This window comes from Filicampus tigris, chromosome 15 (assembly GCF_054856515.1).
Source record: "Filicampus tigris isolate MCC_2025a chromosome 15, RoL_Ftig_1.0, whole genome shotgun sequence".
Classification (NCBI taxonomy): domain Eukaryota; kingdom Metazoa; phylum Chordata; class Actinopteri; order Syngnathiformes; family Syngnathidae; genus Filicampus; species Filicampus tigris.
This window is the reverse complement of record NC_141231.1, coordinates 462,649-485,197: the sequence shown is the minus strand read 5'-3', so window position 1 is coordinate 485,197 and position 22,549 is coordinate 462,649. Positions and strand designations below refer to the sequence as shown.

General features: G+C 42.8%; 1 protein-coding gene across 2 annotated transcripts in view; it reads left to right on the top strand.

Annotated features, from left to right (window-relative positions):
- The window catches only part of scai (suppressor of cancer cell invasion), a 97,959-nt gene that overhangs the window by 10,009 nt on the left and 65,401 nt on the right, over positions 1-22,549 (top strand). The window lies entirely within an intron of this gene.

Genomic DNA, 22,549 nt, shown 5'->3' with positions numbered 1-22,549 from the left:
AGCTGTGATTGGTCGTTACGTGAGCCCTGAGCAACTGTGATATGATTTTCAGTTGAAAGACGTGACCGTGAAAATGGCCGACCCCAGTGATGACTAAAAAGCTAATAGCAACATTTTTTTTTTGTCAAGTTGGGAGAAAGTGCGCCTGTGTCTTTGGCGACCCTCTTGACAGTTTGGCTGATTGGTGCTTCATTCACAAACTCTCTGCTTGTGTATGATCACAAGACTTTATTGGACTTGCGATGCGGCGTTGGAAGTTCGGGTGCGTTTGAGCACGACTGGAAAGAGACACTGCCCGCTGACATTGCGGCGGACCTCTTCCATCTCCCAGCGCTACCACTGCGGCGAAAACGGCGCCGAGGCAAACGTGGTAGCAAGTTGTTGACGAACAAATCGTTTACCCTGAGGGAGCTATTTCTTTCCTTCAACTTGGATTTCGTCTGCCTGACGGAGACTTGGACTGGCGCCGGTGAGTGCAGTGCGATGCTTGAACTATTACCGCCTGTGTGCTCTCATTTGGACGCGCCGAGAACTTCAGGCCAAGGTGGAGGAACGGCAGCTGTTTTAAAAAGCAAATTTAAATGTAAACAGTGTATATTCGCCACAGCCTTCAGCAGCTTTGAGGGCACTTTCTTTGAAGTTGCCAGTGCCATCCCTGTGCTCTGCGCTGTCATATACCGTCCTCCCAAATTCACAAGGAGTTTCTGAATGACTTTTCAAATCTTCTCGCCGAAATCATGTTGCGATATGATCGCATCTTTAATATTCACGTGTGCTGTCCTGAAAAACCACTGGCAAAGGACTTTCTAAGACTCATTGACTCTTTTCAATTTGGTGCAGTGCGTGGCTGGCTCCACTCACAAACAAGGACATACTTTAGACCTTGTCCTTTGTGATGGTCAATCGGTCTCAAATTTGAAAGTTTTGGACAATGTGCTCTCTGATCAAATGACTGTGCTCTTTGATGTAATGTTTTCCAGTGCTGTCAGTGCTAATGCTAGTGAGCGCAAGGCCCGGCCGGGTTTTTAACCACCTCACTGCTAGTCAGTTCTCTGATGCCTTTGATCAGCTCTGTGTTCCCTCTTCAAACACAGAGGAGCTCAGCACTTGGTTCCATTCATCTTGCCATAATATTTTGGACTTCATGGCTCCATTAGAAATTATGCGGCAAAAAATTAGACCGGAGCCATGGTTTAATGAGAGCACTCACACAGCTTTACAGGAATGCCGCAGAGCTGAACGCAGATGGAAAAAAGACAGGCTGAATTGTGCGATAGATTCGTGCAGTTTTTCATTGACAAGGTTGCTACAGCCAGGGCTCTTGTTTCGAACGCCACATTTGACCCCTCTGTCCAAGTTCCTTGTTCAGCAGTGTTCGATTCCTTTGATCCGGTTTCATTGACATTTTTGGAGGCAGTGGTTTGCCATATGAAACCATCGGGCTCCCCTTATGACTCCATTCCTCCACACTTCTTTAAGGAGATTGTCCCGACAATTGGAATATCGGTTTTGGCCATTATCAACAGCAGCCTGTCTTCTGGTGTGGTCCCCCAACATTTTAAGCATGCTGTAGTGCAACCCCTGATGAAAATGATGTCCACATACATTTTGGTGCATTGATTGTCGTTTTTGGATGTTCTAAGCAATGAAAGTACAATGATTTCCAATGGAGAGTTTGGAATCGGTTACTCCCGTGACTCTGGCCGAACAAGGATAGAACGGTAGGGGGCGCGGCCATTGCCCTAATTAACGAGAGGCGTTATTCATGGAGTCACTTATTTCCTAATTTCTCCCAAATTAATGGCTAAAATAGAAAATGGCAACTCTTTTCATTTTCCTGATCAAAAAATATATAAAAGTTAGTGAAAACATGGCCATCCCGGCCCCACCGTCCCTTTAAAGTTTAAAGCAGGGATCGGCAACCCGCGGCTCTTCTCTTTCATCCTTATGTTGCGGGTCTGTGTGGCTTGGGAAAATAAATTAGAAGCGTCCGATTGAACTGTATTGTAACATCTTCCAAAGACTCGACGTCAGACATATCTTAGTTATCTTCTTTTTTATTATTACGTGTTGTAATAACACATTATTGCTGTGTTGGCTAATGTGGGCCGTAGTTGACATCAACTACAGTGCAACATTTCTTCATAAGTACACACGGATCCTTCGTCGTATGCTACTCCTCTCACTCGCACACCCCCGGCACCGGCCTCCCTGTGTGGAGTTTGCATGTTCTCCCCGTGCCTGCGTGGGTTTTCTCCCGGGTACTCCGGTTTCCTCCCACATTCCAAAAACATGCATGATAAGTTGATTGGACTCTCTAAATTGCCCCTAGGTGGGATTATGAGTGCGGATGTTTGTCTTTGTGTGCCCTGCGATTGGCTGGCAACCAATTCAGGGTGTCACCCGCCTACTGCCCGGAGACAGCTGGGATAGGCTCCAGCACGCCCCGCGACCCTTGTGAGGATAAGCGGTATTGATAATGGATGGATGGATAAATATAAAATTAGGGATGTTCCGATCAGGTTTTGTGACACCGATACCGATCATGCATGAGTGAGATCGGCGCATACCAATTCCGATCACATGTAATATCTGTATATTTTTCCATTTATTTATGGTGACTATACTGCATTGTGACAGTAACGCATCATGCATAACAAGCCACAGCATGTGTGCCATACGCCGTCTGCTCGCCTTGACTTTATTCAATGCAGCAAGCCTCGTAAACTCACCATAGTCTCCCAATTGCTTGTAATTCAAATGTCATCTAACGTTGGTTCTGTTGAAATTTTTGGCCATGCTCCCCTCCACGAGGTACCTTTTCATGGCATATACAGTATTACAAGACGCAAACTCCACACAGCAGACAATGCTACGTTCACACCAACTGCGTTGGGAGCGTTTCTGGGCGTGGTTGCTGCGGCGCGGCATGAATGATGCTTTTGGAGCGGTGGGACGTCGTGTATTTAAAAAAATTTTTTTTAGCTTTGAAATGACCTGAGCTCGCCAGCTTGTCAACTTTTTCATTTTTTATTTTTTTATTATTAACATTTCAATGCAATTTAACAAATTAGCAGTTGCATATCTTATAAAGGATCTTACAATCAGTTGTAACAAGTGCAAATAATATCAAAATACCAATCTTAAATAACAACCAAATAAAAATACACCAAACCAAAATAAAATTAAAATGAAATACTAAAATGCTAATATGGCAGGGGGAATACAAGTTTACAAAAAATATTAAAATGTTTACAGATATTCAACGTTCTGATAGCCTTTTGGTTATGAGAAAACTATAGATTTGATGTATTGCTTGATCTCACAATGGAAAGCAACGAAATGAATACTACTATGCATGAGTTAACATCTGTGAATGTAAAATTTAGCCAGAAAAATGATAAGATTGATAATAAAAGTTTTGTTGGATTTTGCCTTATTTCTTTTAAAGTCATAGAGACCAAGCAAAACATCTTTCCAAAACAGTTGAACATCTTTATCAGAATTATTAAATATCTGACCAAAAATGTAAACTTAAAACTTGAATAATAGGACATAGCCAAAATAAATGAGTTACTGTTTCGGTATCCATAGAACAAAAGGAGCATTTTACATCAATGTTTTTTTTAAATCTTTTTACAATGTGTTCAGTGGAGGGGTAAAATCTATTAATGAACTTAAATGAAATTTCTTTAACTTTGTTGGTCAACAAATAAGCATTGGGCAACAAGCATACCCTTTTCCAGTCAATGTGTTCCACATATTTATTCCAGAACGAAATCACATATGGAATAGTCATGAGTTCTTTTTTTGAACAAAGATCGAATATCTTTATTGTTCTATGAGTAGAGGACAAGCAAATCTTTCCAATTATAGTGTCAGTCAAAGATAAACGTTGGTTTTCCACTGTTTGTGATCTAAATAACATACAAACACAAGGAGAAATGGCTCCAAAGACTTTGGCATATTCTCCAGGTGACACAGGTATATTGTCGTCCTCAAGAAACTCACTGTAAGAGTAAAGATGACCAGTCCTGTTAAATAATTGAGCCACAAAAATGATATTAAACCATTTTTCAATAAAAAGTGATTTGTGTTTAAATAATATATCTTTATTGTTCCAAATAAAATATGTGTGAGGTGAAAAGTTATGCTTGAAAATGAGAGACCATGAAAGGAAAACCTGACGATGAAAGGATGACATTTTTATAGGGATTTTTTCAATATTATAGTTACAGGCCAAGAAAAAGTTTAATCCACCCAGTTTTGACAAAATATGAAAAGGTATGACATTCCATATAGCATTGGGATTAAAAAAAAATGTTTCAGCCAGTTTAGCTTGAATGTGTTAGAGTGCAGAAATCTATAAAATTGAAGACACCATTTTCAAAGTCATTTGTTAGATTTCTTCACATAAGTTCTATTTTTCCTTGTTTCCTTGTTTTGTTAGTAGCTTGTCAATTTCAGCAATTAGTTTTTTATCCAAATGCAAGGACAGAGAAACATATGTTAAGCGAGAAATGCCTTCTGCCTTAGAGAGAATTCTACCTCTGAGAGAGAGATCCCGCCAAGAGCCACTGGTTTAGCTTGTTTTTTGTTCTTTCAATAATAGGATTGAAATTCATCACAGATCTTTTTTGTTGGTCTTTAGTCATTTTAATACCTAAGTAAGCCAATTCATTTTTTACTGGGATGCTACAGATGAATGTTTTCAAACAGTTCTTGATAGGCATAATTTCACATTTACTTAGATTTAGATTCAAACCAGAGGCCTTGGAAAACTTATTTATAGTACTTATAGCAATAGAGACTTGGTTTTCATCCCTTAGAAAGAGTGTCATATCGTCGTATCGTAAGCTCTCTGCCTAAGATGTTGTTGCTGAGATACGAGTAGGAAGAGGTACGGTGAAGCTGGACACCCTTCTCTAATGCCTCTGGAGACATGGAATCTGGGAGACATGCCACCTGTTAATTTAATTGAGCTATTACTGTTTTTGTATAGAGTTTTTATAGCTGAGAAAAATATCTTCCAAAACCGAATTTCTTAAGGGACTATAGGATGAATGGGTGTTCAGCAGTATCAAATGCTTTGTAGAAATCTAAAAATAGCATAAGCCCTTTGTCCTCCACCATATCTGGATAATCAAGAATATCTAAAACAAGTCTAATATTATTTAAAATATGCCTCTTATTCATAAAACCTGACTGTGTTTCATCTATGATCAAGTCTAAAACTAGCCTTAATCTTCTGGCTAATAAAAGAGCCATAATTTTATAATCGGTATTAAGTAGGCAAATTGGCAGCCAATTATCCAAGAGTAGTTTGTCCTTATTTGGTTTTAGAATTAAGACAGTTATTCCTTGGGTCATTGTAGTGGGAAGACATTCATTACTAATGCATTCTACAAAAACTTCATGTAAAAAAGGAGTGAATTCGGAAGCAAAACACTTGGAGATTTATTGTTTTTAAGTTGATTTATAACATCCTGTACTTCTTGGGGGGGATATAAGCCTGTCGCACATAACTCTGTCCGTCTCACTTATCATCTTAACTGAGAGGGAATTTAGGAAATTCTCAGCAGCTGTAGAATTACATTTTGAGCTGTACAGCCCTTTATAAAAATTTGAGCAAAAATCTGCTATTTTGCGCTGATCTTCAATAATAATTCCATTATTGTTTAATTTATTAATATTATTATTGGTGGAATGATGTTTCTCAAGGTTGAAGAAATAATGAGAGTTTCGCTCCCCCTCTTCCAGCCACTTGGAGCAAGACCTAATGAAAGCTTCTTTTGATTTTTGGCGGTATAAATCATCAAGTTTAATTTGCGAGAGAGAAAGTTCCTTCTTTTCTTCTTCTGTTAGGGAAAGAGGGTCTTTATTGTATAAGTTAGCTAAGCTAGGGACAACCTTTAACTCCTCTTCTTTCCTGTCTTTTACTGATTGAGCACCACTCTTTCTAAGGAATTTTCCCATCTCATATTTTAGAAGTTCCCAGTTAAGCCCGAATCGGTTTTCCTGGTTTGCTTTAGACCAGTAGAGTGAGATCATATTCCTAACTTTTACTTTGAATTTTGATCCTATGTAATAATGAACAATTAAGCTTCCAGTAGCTCGAAAATGTGGTCAGATAACGGTGTTGGGCAGATGCGAACATCAACAGTATTACTTTTTAAGCTATCAGATATCAGCCAAAAATCTAGTCTAGACTGCTTAGAGCCAGTTTTATTGCTCCAAGTGAACAATCTGCTCTTAGGATTCTTCATTCTCCATATATATATCAAATTAAATCTTCTCATGAAGTCAGTTAAGAGTGTCTCTTTATTATTTTGCTGAGAAGGTGGTAGTTTATCTATAAAGACTAGGTATTCTGATGTTTTAAGGGAACGCCCTGATCCACGTTCTAATTTCTGGAAGTTGTGTGCCAATTTGTCTAAATTATAGTTGTTGTTGTTTTTTAGTATCGTATTTTAGTTTTTACTATGTATTTAGTTTTTAGCAAATAATCATTAACTTGCCATCAAATTCTAAGTTCGTGATTTGCGAAAAACAATCAAGTTTATCAGTTTGAACATTAAATATCTTGTCTTCGTAGTATAGTTAATGAAATATAGGTTGAACATGATTTGGAATTGGGGTTGTACATTTTTATGCGATCATCCTTCACAACTATCCAGCGCAACGTCACAACTTAGGTCAACACAAATTGCTTCCAGACTAACTGAAACACCATGTACACACACCAATACATTTTCACAGCGTACTTACTAAAATATAATTCACTGTGCTCTCAAAACAATGATTGGCTCGTTCTATTGTGACAACAGCTACGCTTTCATAATACGTCTCCCTTAAAATGACTGGCAAGCCGACACTTCAAGATGGCGGTGCGCGTTTCCCGTCTTTTAAGACAATTGAACAAGCTGCGTGAATTGTCCCAGACTAGTGGATTTTTGTGTTTTTATCAAGAGTTTATCAACAGTTTAATCTAGGCTTTATGCGGGCTGCATCAATACGTTGAGTGAAAAGGTTTGTAAAAATGATGTAATAAGTAGACGGCAACTCGATTGGCCTATACTCTATCTTGATCACCTCTAGGGCGCACCATGCCTTTTTTGATTATTTTTAGGTAAAAATGGCTGGAAAAATACTCCTTGAATTAGTCTTTACATAAAGGAGTTACCAGATTAGGGACTAACACTGATTTGAAAACACACAACTCACATTGTATTTCTGTATCTGTTTATACACAAAAATCACCCATTTTATACTACTGAAAACCTTACTGAATGTGGACACAAATGAGCCAGGTGAAGGTAAGTGTGTGGAATAATTATAGGGAGGAATGAGTGTATGGAATGAAATGTGAGTGGCGTACCGATTGACGTTGAATGACATGTGCAAAGTCGAGATGGACCGATTATCGGCCAGGGCGATTATCGGGGCCGATATTTGGCATTTTGGTGATTATCGGTATCGCCGATAAATTAAAAGCTGGTTTATTGCAACTTGCTGCGGCGTGGTTCTCGCTCTCTGTCTCTCTGTGCTGCGCAACTGGCCCTGCCTCCAAAGCAGATTGGCCCACCCACAGCACCATCTGATTGGTTCCTTGTGCAGTGGGTAACAGCCAATCAGCGTAAAGCTGCCTGTGTCTCTCTCGCTAGAGCACGGCAGAAGACGGGCACGCACAGCAGAAGGCGAGTCAGAAATTCATGGTATTAAACAGACTAGGGCTGTTCGATTTTGCCTAACAAGAATATCCATATTATTTTCTCTCAAACCCGATTTTCCAATTACGATTTTTTTGTAAAATAAAAATAATGAAAACTATTTTGAATGTCTTTTATTCATTAAACTTAATTTTTCTTTCTTTAAAAATTCCAGTCCATTTAACTTAATACACACAGAACAATCCATTGGGATTAACGGCATTTTACTGACACAATAGATTTCAGATCTGTTCTTAATTAAACCAATAATGAAAGAAGAAAGTGCATATACCATCTGAAACGAAATCATCAACATGAGAGAAGGTAGTCAGTCAAGTCTGTAAACTTTCACCTTTCTCCCTGGTCTTAAACATAAATCAATGATTTGTGCAAAACGGCCCCCCAATAATACAATGCACTGTCAAGCTTAAGTACGGATGCATAGTCCGGCTGAACCAGAGGTCCGTTGTAGAGGAGAAAAAAAGGGATGCCTTTCAGACATTGATTTACTTGCTCACAAGTTGTATTGTACATGCAGAGCACACACTGCACTGCAGATCTATTTTTGCCCGATTTATTAACCAAACGCTCACTTGCCTGAGCAAATAGCAGAATCGCCGGTAGCCATGGATGTTGTTGTTGTTTTCGCACTGCGCGCTCGTGAGAGGAAGCGGAAATGCAGAAGAAACTACTGACAAGCACTTGTAACTTTATTATGAGCCCTTCTATGTCTTATAAACACAAAGGGCAGTTCTGCTTGCCACAGTAAGATGTCTTGCCTTGAAGCTAACTGCTCTGTCATTTTCACAACGCAGAGGTGAATGCTTTGTGAACGACATGTTGATAAAAGAAAAAAGTGAGTGAGTGTGTGTCTGTGTGTAACCAACATGTCATGAAAATGTTTGGTATTGGTAATATCGATGCCACAGCAAGCTAGTATTGTATCCGTTCAAAATGTTTAGTATCGATTATGTACCGAAGTATCGATATTTTTGACAAGCCTACTGGCTACTAGCTGCGTTGAGGATGCACTTTTCTGTTTTTTTAACTTTAAAACAAAGATGTGTGAAAGATAATCATTTCAGTTATAGTGTATTTTTAGAAAACCATTTACTGTAGTAAACTTTAAGGAGATGTTTGTTTTCATTGAACTATAAGACATGCATCTGAGCCTGGGAGCTCCGGGCACTTTTTGTTTGACTTTTAAAACAAAGTTGTCTTTTTTCTAAGATCTAAAAAGTTAAATCACAAAAGTTTTTTAAATATAAATGTGCAAAGGCATTTAAACTAAGTCAAATGCCGGAGGTTTTATTTTTCAAAATTTCGACACCACTTTAACCCTTTTTTCTACGAATGAATATCGGCTTCATATATTGATTATCAGCCGCCTTGATCACGAATAATCGGTATCGGCCCTGAAAAAAGCATATTGGTCTATCTCTAATGCAAAGCTTTTACTGTATATTCCCACCAAAATTATGCACCCACTGTACCACTTAGGAAATTGCTGCACTTATTTTTGGTTGGATGTCATTCAAACATGAGAGGAGAGGGTAGCCTCGATAAGGGTGGCATCACAGGACGCCAGGAGAAGGAAAAAAAAGTGAAGTCCAAATATAAAATTCAACCAAAGAAAAAGCCCAGGAGGTTCTGTGTGCTCAAGGAGGCGGCTTTGGTGGCGACCACGTTCAGGCTGTCCTTGACAGAGTCAGACTGGGCAAAAATGCAGAACGCCGCACGCACCACTGGAGGTTTCGAGGCGAGACCAAGAAAAAGAAAAAACAAAAAAAGACGAGGTTGAAAAAAAATACTCTTTGAGGAAACTGGAGATGGGAGAAAGTTCTACAAAGTCAACTATCACTGCAGCCCTCCACTGGTCGGGGGCTTTATGGCAGAGTGGTCCAACAGAAGCCTTGCACACATACCGCTTATAATTAACACCAAAAAGTTCAATCTTGGTCTCATCAGACCAGAGAATCTTATTTCACATAGATTAGTCTTGGGGGCGTTTACGTATGCTGAATCGGCATCGCCAGTCGTGACATTTGGTCACTCTGGCTGTTAGCGAGCAAATTAGCGCGCGGAGCACCAACGTGAAATGACAAAGGCGGAAAAACAGTGAGCACGCCTCCGCTGCCTTGTTCTTACAAGTACAAGAGCGAGGGTTGACAAGTATTTCACAATACCGTGTCAAGAACGTGATGGTTTACTTCGCGTGGGAGTTCATCGTGAGCAAAGAATAGAGCCGAATGCATTGTTTACATTGTTATAATCAGCCCCCGGCCAACACCTTTCCGGTTGGAGTTTTCTAACCTTGAGAAATGGTGACTACCGCCGCCGATGGTATGGAAGGGTATTACATGTTATGCATGCGCAGAAGGTACTTTAATGGTCAGCGTCGCTGTCTGTTGTTGCGGTGTGTTTTGCCAGCGTGATGTGCCGACAGCCGGCCGGACGCCACAGGGGGTAAGCATCTGTCACTGCTGGTGAACGTCGTTTTGGTGTATCAGGGCCTTAAACTGTACAGTCAAAAGTACAACTATCCAAATTGGGTGATGGCGTCATTTAGCGACTTCTAGAAACATTTATGGCAGCCAATAGCTACTTTCCTTCTGAGGAGTTGGCAACACTCGAGAGAGCGAGAGAGAGAGAGGCAGGTCACGGCCCACGTGTGCTGCTGCCAGCGCTTCTTGTGTAAACAGTAAGATGAAGAGGAGCTATCCTTTGGGAGTGAAAAACGAAAGACAGTAGAGTTGTTTATGTTTGTGTTATAATGTACCGGTTTAAGTTGTAACTAGCTAGTCCACCATGTAGACTAGCTTCTGCCTGCTAATGCTATTGCAATGACTAACTGCAATAAAATGAAGCTAATTCATTGAATTTTTGTACAAATTTGAACTCTCCATAGAAGTAATTGTAAGATGCTATCCAGTGCCGTATGCAGCCGGGTCTGCTATACATTTAATATAATGTGTATTGAGGCAAATATGCGATGATGTGTAGATAATAAGATACTACATACTTACTTGCCTCAGTTGCACTTGTTTATACAGCACGAAAGTGTCAGTTTAAATGTTATAAGAAAATAATGAGTCTGTTGATGATTTATTAATTATTATACCTTAGTACTTTTATTGTCCTTTTTTCAGGCTCACTTAGAAGGTTTCTTGCTAAGGTTGTCTCTTCAAATCCTGAACATGCAACTTGTAAGTGAACATTTCTTACCTGCGGTTTTACTCAGATGTGTTTGGACATAATAAAATGACGTTCTTTTATTATTCCTTGTTTGTAGCTCGGTCACATGCTGCTTCACCCAGTTTCACGACGCCAAGCACAGACACCTGTACATCTACTTCCACTATGCCTGTCCAAAGCACTGCAATAAGAAACATTCCTTCATCATCTGACTGATGACCAGGAGGACAATCAACCACAAAGTCCAAAGCAGGTATCATATTTAGGTGTTTAATAACTCAAAAGTTATTTTGTTATTATGCAGATGCTCATTTGGGAAACTGTAATAAATTTGCTTGTTTAATATTTGTTTATTTTTAGCTCAGTCAGCGTTTGATACATCCACTCCAGCAACTACCACAACAGCAGTGATATCTGATGGTCCTGCACAGAGGCCCGATGTGAAAGCAATGGTGAAAAGTGTTCATTGGTGACAAAAGGATCTGTTCAGGTGAAGGACATGTTTTTACTCAAAAGATTGAGAATCCTATCCAGTTTGCAGTATTTATCCTTTAAGTATATGACATTACTTTATTCTTGGTTCAAAGTTTTGACTTTTGCAAATAATTTTGACATTACTTTGGTTTATTTAGCTTTAATAATGGTTATATTTAGTTCTGTAAAGAAATATAGATGTGCATTGTATTATTTTTTTACTGTGGTTTGTGTAGATTTAATAAAATATATATTTGTTTAAAGAAATGTAGATGTGCACTTTACTGGAATACATAATTAACCTATTCAGAAATGATTCATTCATTAAATTAATCTTAATGAAAGATATTTTACCTTATATTTCATATGTATACTGATACCGTGAAGGGATGCAACGATACCGTGATAAGAATTTTGGGCCATATCGCCCAGCGATACTTAAAATATATATTTTGTTGCAGAACCATACCCTCATACCGAAACTTGAAACTTGTATAGATGGTTCACCATACACACAATTAAGCCCCTCCCATGGCCATCTCAGTACCCAGACCTTAACCCCATTAACATCCTGACAAAAGCGGTAGTGTGTAATCCCTTTGTTCGGGGGGGGTCTATAACCAACACCTATCGGTTTACTCTTGGGAATTAAAAGTGTCATAATTTAAATCAGATCTCAATCTAAACACCAGGTCTGATCTAATCAATACCCACCTCCCCCATTCTCATTTCTATCCTTTCAGATCACCATAAAATTATCAACTTCAATATCAGAGTCTGGTATTGCTGGTTCCAACCAAGTCTCTGGGAGACAAATCATCAGACAAATCGTCCTTGGGATGGAATGCCCAGGTTCTTCCGTCCGTCCCAGAAAGACGCCCATTTTGGATGGAGGATGAACATTTTTTTTTTTTTTTTTTTTAAAGGACGGATTAAGCAAGCACGGAAATGGATTTTCATCCGTCCCTGTAATTGTCCCCAACCCGGTCAAGTACCGAAGGATGTGCTGTGTTGGGTTCCTCTAAAACGAAAGCCCACTGCTCTCTTCTGCGATACCACGGAGACGCCTTTATAAACTGCCTGCAACAACCCTATAGTTTCCTTTTTTTTTCTTTTTCATGTGCGTTCACTGCGGTAATGTTCTACTCGCAAGCATAGTCTGCCCTCTATTGGTTCAACACATGTAATACCATGGATTACACCACAGGATGGTCATTTCACTGACAACTGACAGAAACACGACCAGCCTGTTTTGCGTGTGTAATTCAGGATACATACCGTATGGGGCGTAGGAAAACGGTGGATAGCAATTTTTCATTTTGTTAACTAACCGTTAACATTTAGTACACACTTTATGCCTTTGAATGTGTGAAGTATGCACTTGTCTGGGACATCTCTAGAGCGTAAAAATCCCTCCAAACTGTCATTCATGCTCATGTCAGTGCAAGGCTTTTGTTCTGCTTCTAAAGTAACATTGCGTTATTTCGCGATAATTCTTTTATTGCAATAAAAACTGAAAACTTATCACACTGTAATGCAAAAGTTTATATATAACGCACTACTATTGCGAAATTTTGCAATAATGATTGCCTTATATTGCAAAGTATTGCATTATAATGCAATCTTAAATCTTGGTCGAGCATGGAGGTGGCCACCCATGCTGGTCGTTGGCCGGCTGTCAGCCACCCTCGGACACGGCCGAGGACATGGTCTGCCTCTTGTGCACATTTTACCTCCACCAAGTCGACATCTGCCATATCTGGGACCACTGTTGGCACTTCGTGGTTGGTGGTGCCTTCTCGAAGGGCTGCTGCCATCGCAGACACCGGTTCTGCTTCCTCCTGATGTTGACAGTGTCGACAGTCGGCGCAAGGCCGACGAGACAGGGCATCAGCGTTGTTGTGCTGGCATCCCGGCCGATGTTGGACTTGGAAGTCATAGTCCTGCAACGTCTCCATCCATCAAACCAGCTGCCCTTCAGGTTCTCGGAAGCAACAAGGTGAGCGAGGCATGGTCGGTGTGCAGGAGGAATTTTTGCCTGTAAAGATACGGTCGGAACCGGCGGAATGCCAGCAATTCTCGTCGCGTGACACAGTAGTTCTGCTCAGGCCGGCTGAGAGCACAACTGTAGTAAGCCACAACTTGCTCACCATGCTCTCCTTCTTGGGACAGCACCGCTCCCACGCCCACGTTGTTGGCGTCGGTGTCCACAATGAATGGCCGCTGGAGGTCGGGGTAGGCCAACACTGGGGCCCCAATTAATGCTGTCTTGAGTCGAACGAAGGCGCGTTCACAGTCCTCGTTCCACTAAAATATGTGTCCCTTTTGTGTCAGTCTGTGAAGTGAGGTGGCAATGGTGGCAAAGTCCCGAATGAGTCGGCGGTAGTAGGACGCCAGGCCCAGACAGCTGCGCAGCTCGCTGATGTTCTCCGCCATTCTTTCACGGCTGCTGTCTTTGCTGGGTCGGTGGCCACCCCTGTTGCATTGATGACATGCCCCAAGAATGCCGTCTCTCGCCTGAACAAGTGGCATTTCTTGGGGTGGAGATGAAGCCCAGCTTGTCGGATGGTGCTGAACACCTCTTGCAGGTGCTCCAGTGCGCTCGAAAAGTTCGCCGCATGGACCAAGAGATAATCCAGGTAGACGACACAGCGGTTGTGTGGAATGTCAACGAGGACTCTTTCCATCAAGCGTTCAAAGGTGGTGGGAGCATTGCATAGTCCAAATGGCATCACTTTGAACTGCCATAATCCTTGACCCAAGGAAAATGCAGTCTTTTGTCGGGCCTCTTTGGACAGCTCCACCTGCCAGTACCCACTTCGCAGGTCAAGGGAACTGAACCAGGAGGACCCGGAGATGCAGTCCAGGGCGTCGTCAATGTAGGGAAGAGGATAGGAGTCCTTGCGTGTGACTCCATTGAGCCACCGGTAGTCCATGCAGAACCGCCAGGTGCCATTATTTTTCCTGACTAGGACCACCGGAGCGGCCCACGGGCTGGACAAAGGCTCTATTATCCCTGCTTCCAGCATCTCTTTGATTTGTTTCTCTGTAGCGGCCGGCTTGGAAAAGGGGAGGCGCCGAGGGTGCAGGCGAATGGGGGCCGCATTCCCGGTGTCAATCTCATGCTGGACCAGGCTGGTGTGCGTGCAATCTTGGTCTTTCGCGGCAAAGATGTCAGTGAAGCAGTCTAGCAATCTTTGTAACTGGCATTTTTGGTCCGTATCCAATCCTTCGCAGCTTCGTTGGTACAGCTCATTGATGGCTTGTATCGTCTCAGGGGAAGGGGTTTGTGGATCTTGCGTCGTGGTCTTTGGGACCACCACACCCGCCTGGCGACAGTTGCACGATGTGGACTGTAATTCTTCCCCACCAACGGTATGCAGGGGGACCACCACAGAGCCCAGTTGTAGCGCAGCCACTACCGCCTTCCATTTGAAGAGCAAGTCCAGCCCTATAATACAGGGTTCCTGATTTGAGCCAACCAGAACTTGTGATCTACTTGCTGTCCGGCCACCGTAACAGAGAGAGTCTTTGTGCCCCTTGTTTTGGCTCTTTCTCCGGTCACAGTAGTGATGTGAAGATTGGTGGACCTCCATTCTCGCAGTCGCGAGCCTTTCGTGTCGGGTAGGATACCCTGGCGGATGAGGGAAATGGTGGACCCTGTGTCCACCAAGGCCTTGCACTGTCTCCCGTTGATGTCACAGTACAAGTATGGTCCACACGCTGGCCCAAGGCGGCCCAGGCGCAACTGAATGTGAGTTTGTGTGGGAGGAGTTGATGGGCGGCAGTTCTCCCTCTGTGCCACCCTCACCTAGTTTAACTTCTCAGCAGCAGAACTCTTTGGCGCTGGGGCTGGGCAGTGGTGTGCCATATGCCCTGGTTCTCCACAGTGAAAGCATCCAGCTGGTCGACTGCGTCCTTCCTTTCTAACCGACCCCTTGTGACGTCGCCGTATTTGGCGTTGAGGTGTGGCTGACACTTGGCGAACGGCCTCATCATCGTCCTCGTTGTCCTCCTGCTCTGCGCTGCTCTCTAGTTCCGTGCGGCGGGCTTGGTGTCTCGGCCCACTATCTTCCCCGCTGTCACACAGGATGTGCTCGACACGTTCGGCCTCACTCAGGGCAATTGGCAATGTCTTTGGGGCGTGCAGGCGAACATGTTGCTTGAGCTGCTGTGGTCGAAGGCCCCGAATGAAGGCTTGCAGGGCCTATTCCTCTTGCGCCTCATGACTGAATGTGCTGTAACCTTGTCGCGCATGAAGCTGATAATCTGCTGCATAGGCGCCCAAACTCTCATTCGTCCTCCATTGTCTGTTAGATAACTTGTCTCTGGCATCATCAGCATAGTTTTAGTGTCCAAAGCGCTGTAGCAGGGCCCCCTCGAGTGCTTGCCAGTTAAGCCGCTCGTGTGACTGAAGGTCGGTGAGAATCTGCAGTGCTTCGCCTTCCAACGCGAGAGCAACTTGGACCGCCGTCTCTTCTGCTGACCATCCATTGAAGCATGCTGCCATTTGGACCTGAATAAGGTACGTCTTCCCCATTGTAGCGTGGAAACTTGGTCATCGCTCTCGTACTCGGCCTCTCCCTGACTTCAGTCGGAGCCCTTATGCCGCAAGCCATGCTGTTCTCTTGGCGTGGAGAGTCGCTCGTGACCTCTTTGGACCGCCCCCTGTGGTTGTATCCTCGATATGAGGCGGTGCTTGTCTCCTCTTCCGCTCTCCATTCTATCGAGCGTCGCGGGGGTTGCTTGTCGCCTCTGCAAGGCGCCCCCTCTCATCGATCACTTCCGCTCTCCATTCTAGGGAGCGTCGCGGGGGGTTGCTTGTCGCCTCTGCAAGGCGCCTCCTCTCGCCGATCACTTCCGCTCTTCGTTCTTGAGAGCGTCGCTTACTCGCTCCGTCGGGGAATCTTAGTCTCTTTTCCGTTGCGCTTGCTGTGCAATACTAGCTCTCTCCATCTGCAACCGCGAGATGAACTCTTCAATCTCTTCGACTGTGTTTGCCATCCTGCAATCCCACTTATGACACCAGTGTGGCGCTCGCAAATCAGAGAGAGTAGAAAGCACTTTTATTTACGTAAGCAGGAGCACGGCTTACGAATTAACTCACACAATGACAGGTGCAGGGAAGTCACCATTCGACACATCATGCACGGTCACGGTGCAAAAACAATAACAAAGCCATCACGGGATAACGAACGGAACTGTACACCAGAAAACAATGGGACAGCCGAAACAAACACGTGAGGTAACAGTCACAATCGCTCATTTAAGATGTCATTTACAAGATGTAGATCTGAATAGCATTACGCGGATCTGCAAAGCATGCTGGGAGGCTGATGCGCTCCCAGGGCAGCTACATTATTGTGGTTAATATTGCTTCTTGATTTTGTTGTAATTATTGCTGCAAAATTGAACATTTCACATTCTGTTGAATCAAACCAGTGTTGGAGCAGTGGAGGCCCTCTCAGGCTGCTTCAAAACTGGTTTGGCAACATTCACACTCTGTCTGCATGCTGGCATTAGCATAACAGTGATGTGGTCTGACATTCTAATGTGGGGGATGGGGCAGGCTTTGGATGTCTTCAGAGTTGAGCAGCGGTGCTGTTGAGTTGGAAAATGTACATGTTGAAGTTTTGGTCGGACAGTCTTGAGATCAGTATGATTAAAATCTCCAGTGAGGATGATGAAGCAATCATGGTCTGAGTAACATAGATGAAATGAACACATTTTTTTTTTCTTTTTGTTGATATGACTGACCAGTGGTTGAAAACACTCATTATTAATTAGGAATAAGATTATATATATATATATATATATATATATATATATATATATATATATATATATATATATATATATATATATATATATATATATATATATATTTTTTTTTTTTATACAAAATGACACACTTGGAGCTCTTGATGGAAAAAAGATCAGAATAAGACCTGCATTATAGTGTACCTGAGTGCTTTTGGCGACTGTTGAATGTGCCAGCTGAGACATGGTCTTTAGGCTACTCAATCATGGCTACCACTGACAAAATGAAGTGTTGTAGTTTTCTATTATTGTCATGCCATGTCATCTTCCACACCACTTATCCTGTACAGGATCGAGGGGAGGTGCTGGAGCCTATCCCAGCAGACAATGGGCGAAAGGCAGTCTACACCCCGAACTGGTTGCCAACCAGTCGCAGGGCACACAGACACCGTCACTGAGCGGGAACCGATCCCACGCTGCCCGCACACAACTCAGGCGTGTGTACCACTACACCATCAGCGACTTACTATTATTGTGCCAAATTAAAAAAAAAAAAAAGATACAAGATGTGTCGATATTTCTGAAGTCATTTTTAGCTGTTTGTTTCTTCAACTTATTTTTATTTTTGCCAGGCTGTGTTTGTGAACAACAAAGTCTAATTACTGCTGTAGATAACGTTATTTAGGCTAGTGAATGCTGGCCTGCCCCAAACAAATGGTCAGTGAAGAGTTGTTTGCCTTTCATACCTGAAGGCTACCACTTTCCCCCGCTTTGCAAGGCTACATATCACCCCACAACCTCCCACCACCACCGATTCCCCCTGGTCCCCCACCCAGCCATAACCCCTGCTGCTTTGGCAGGTAATGGCCAATTTACATATGAAAGGTCGCTAATTCTAGCTAGCAGAGTTGTTAGATAAGAATCTGGGTGATATTTCACGGCTTTCTGGGCATTCAAGGAGTTGTAAAAAATCCTGGGTTTTGTTAAGTTAAAAGGCACCCAAAAGTCCACGTCTCATTAAGTTACTTTTCAACCCAATTTCAAGAGCTATACACTTGACCCCTTTCTGCCTGTCCGGCCGCGACCCTCCACCCTTGACCTGGGTACCCTTCCGGCCGCAACCCCCCGGCCATATTCGTAAACATTGTGGCCCCCCCCCCCCCCCCCCCAAAAAAATACGTGCACGATGCCCCCACAGGAGAGATGCTAAGAGGAAGAGGTTTATTTAAAGACAATTAGCTGGCTAAATTACTATTCAAACCTGCTGCGGACACGCTTCAAACGCGCCACTTACTCACGTACATACTCATGTAGTGTATGGACCTACTTTTCCAGGCGTAGTTATTCGCCCTGTGATCTCAGTGACCCGCGACGTGTGCGGAGTGATATAATTTCAAGAGTTATCAGCGATTCAACTCGTCTGTGAATCAATGCCGTTTACGCAATAAAAAGAAGCTGATCTAAGAGACTTCCCCAAGTTATTAAGTCGTGAAAGACAACAACCCAGCTGCGTGTACTTACTTCCATTGTGAGCCATGGTGTTGGTTTTGTCGTATTGTATAATTTATTTGTCCAACAGACGACAAGTCTGCAAGCATCAAGTTACCTATTTTCCACACTCCCCTCCTTCACACTTCCCTGCTTTCAAAATAAAAGCATGCCAACAAACCACTACATAGCAGGTTTGCTATGGCGTATTTCCAGAAGTAGGGAAGTGCATGATGTGCCAGTGTCATACTTGAGTGCTGCGCACAGCTTGATTTTCCTCCCGGACACAATTTGTTTTGAAAGAAGCCTAAAAAGAAGCCTTACACCAAGTAGGCTGACATGAAATTTGGCCGCCTCGCGAGCACGTCACACGCATGAGGGCCGGTTAGTGGGCCGGACTAAAATCCACTTCCGGCCATGCTTAGTCCAGCCATTTTTTTTTAATTTGTCACCCCTCCGCCCCAAAAATGGGCATCCGGCCAGGCCGGAGGGTCCGACCGGTCCGGCTCAGGGACGGACTGCCCAGCTCTGCCCATTTGTAATATGCGTCGTGGAGGCCGTTTCACCGTAAACTGGCGTCTCTGGTTCTGGAATAAGCACCGCCTCTCCGATCTCCTCATCCTAACGGCCAGCAAGACTAGGATTTTCCGCGGCGGCCAGATTGTCTGTGAGGCCCATGCCACCCAGTCTCTGGCGCAAATACGACAGAGCCCCGCCACACTGGATCGGGAGTGAAACTCCCAGCAGCTGTTTAGCCCATTGGAACCTGACCGCCATTGTGGCTACCTCCTCATGGTAGAACAAGAGCAGAGCTCACCACACCCGCCAGGCCGTCCAGTTGGCCACATTCCAACAAGTGAGGTCCATTGCTGCTCACTGCCAGCACAGCCGAGGACGATGTCAGCAGGTCCACTCTGTCAACAGACTCTCTGAAGTTGACATGATTGCATGTCTCGGCGTGTTGCATCCCTTTACTCCACCCACGGTGCCACCCGGAATCAGACCCGGGCACTGGCGCAAATCCCCTGAAAGCAACAGGCAAAGCGAAATGAAGTAAATGTGTGCCTTTGTCGATTTCCACGAATTTCATTATTATGTTTATATCGATAATGGCCAGTGGTGGTGAGGAACGTCTTTATTCGGGTGTGTTTCACGAACCCAAAATGTGTGGTTGCGCCACGTGCTGAGTAACCAAAGGGAAATTCCTCTCCATGTAAGTCATTTGCATGTAAATTGATATGTCTCTCTGTCTAAAAAGTTAAGAATGAAGCCAAATGCGATGGAAAAAAAGTTGATAGATGGCTTCAGGCTTGGACTCATCAAATATGAGAAATTTTGAGATCATCTGGGTCAAGTTAGCAGTTTTAATTGTCACGGTGAATCATCTAACTTTGTGGCACCGTAATAGCCACACTCTTTGCCTAAAAGTCAATATATGGCTGTCATGGTCTGTTTTGTATTGATGTCATACTCTGCTCTGTGTTCCAGGTGATTAGCAGTGGGGGCGTGTCCTTCGGCGCCGCACCTGTGCGGCATTAACAATTAAGGACTTTAAAAGGACTGCGGCGTCAAGGGCTCGTCGTGAGAGTATTCACCTTGCCTGCTTCCATCGAACCTCGTGTCTAGTTTTTTAATCTGCATGGTGTATTTTGTAATTTTGATCGCAAGTTTTTCCCCCGAGTATTTCTGGTATTTGTGTTTCGTTATCTCGTTGGGAGCTTGGTTTATTTTTGGGGGGGATTTTCTGTTCTCTCTGTTGAAGGTGATTTTGCGTTCATTATTTCTCCTTGCCTTTTGCAAGCGTTTTTGTTTTTCCCCGAGCTTCGTCCAGGCAATCCACCTGCGCTTTATGTTGTACTTTGTAAATTGTGTTATTTTGGTATTGTAAATAAATCTTGTTCAAATCTTCTCGCTGGTCTACGTTTGTGAGATCCACTCTTTTTCCGGGTTCTACGGAACCCGACAATGGCATTACACATGATCAATGTCCTAAGGCTTCTCTGACAAATTTTCTGTTGTTCATTCTATGGGCTCAGTGCAGTACATTAAAGTATAAAATAAGCCATTTTTTGTTGCCTCTAGGTGGCACAATAAGTATAACAAAATATTTTTTCTAGATGTCTTCACGCCACGACTATTTATATACATGTGTTTCGTAGGCCAAGGTCAAATGTACCCGAATTGATTTTTATTTTTCCAGTCGGTGGCACTACAGAGCCATTTGTTTTCATCGTTTTTGTCAACTTCAAATGATAAAATTATTCACCAGGCCCAATGAGTGCACAAAGGTGGGTGAGTTTTCCGACATGTTTAGGTGCCCAAAAATGGGATTCATTTTGGAGGGAAAAAAACATTATAATAAGCTAAATTTTGCTCTCATCAGACCAGAATATATTCTCCCAGTATTTAACTGGCTTGTCCAAATGTTGTTCAACAAACTTTAAATGAGCTTTGACATGCTTTTTTTTCAGCAACGGGGTCTTGCGTGGTGAGCGTCCATACAGGCTATGGTAGCGGAGTGCATTACTCACTGTTTTCTTTGCGACAACAGTACCTACCAAGTCCAGGTCATTTTGAAGCTCTCCACAGGTTGTCCGTGGTTCTTGGACAACTCTTCTGATTATTCTTTGCACTCCTCTGTCAGAAATCTTACGGCTTTTCACTTATATATTATGGCCCCATCCATGCTCACTGGCTCATTCAGAAGCTTGAATATGCGCCTGTAACCAATGCCATTGTTATGTTATCCAACAATTAGTTTACGATGGTCTTGCCACAGCTCTTTACTCTTTCCCATGATGAGATGTGTCTTTACTCACACCTTGGCAATAAGACTTTTTTGTAGGCTATCAATTGTGACTGAACCAACTGATACTCCTTTGCACTAAAAAGGGGCTGCATTGCTGTTGGATTATTGATAAATTCTTGGTGTTGTCTTAGCTTGCCATGTCTTTTTGCACCTCCCTTTCTTCATGTGTTCAATACTTTTTTCATGTCATTTCACATTATTACACACAACTTAATTTTTTATCTTATTTGTTCTGTGTTCTTTGCATCTATGGATTACTTGGGTTGTTCCCAACATCTTGTGAAAATTTCATGTCAATAGCACGCTTGGAAATAGACTTAGTGATTAAAAATGGTGACGTGTTAAATACTTATTTCAGCCGCTGTATCGCTGTATATATTTTTTGAGTTCTTGAGCTGTTGCATATCCCTCCAACCTTTTATAGATCTTTGTGAAACAATCAGGGCTGCTTCATTGAAAATTTGTAAGGGGCGCTAATGAGACATGTTTTAGAAAAATCTCACAGTAAGCTAATAAAATATTATTTTGCCAGGTCTGATTTGCGTGCAGTTTCATGAGCCTTCGTATATGTTTAAACCCTCAAAATTAGCCTTGTTTTCTTGTCAAACGTGTTGTCACGGCAATTGTGTTTCACGAAAAATCACACACTTCTTGTTTAAACATCATGAAGCTCGAAACACGCGTCCCAGCAAATATGAGGTACATGCATCTGGATAAATAGATAAAGTAAAAAAAAACATTGATTAAAGTGTAAGGGACATGAAAGGAGTACAAGTGCAAATAATGAGATTCCAATGATTACTTTGGTAAAAACGTAATGAAAAGGCATCAAAAAAGATGCAGAAAACTCACTTTCTGTGAGCGTTTGACCCAGTGTATGTGTGATTGTTCAATTAATGCACCATAGCCAAGAAAGCATTAATTTAGAGAATCTAAGGCTAAATTCACACCGCAGGTGAATGCGACCCAGATCGGATTTTTTTTTTTTTATGACAGTCTAAACTGCTCGATCGCGATTTTTTTTCAAATCCGACTTGGGTCGCTTTCATATGGTCCTAAATCGGATATGTATCCAATTTTTTGCAATGCGACCGCAGTCTGAAGGGCCAGGTCG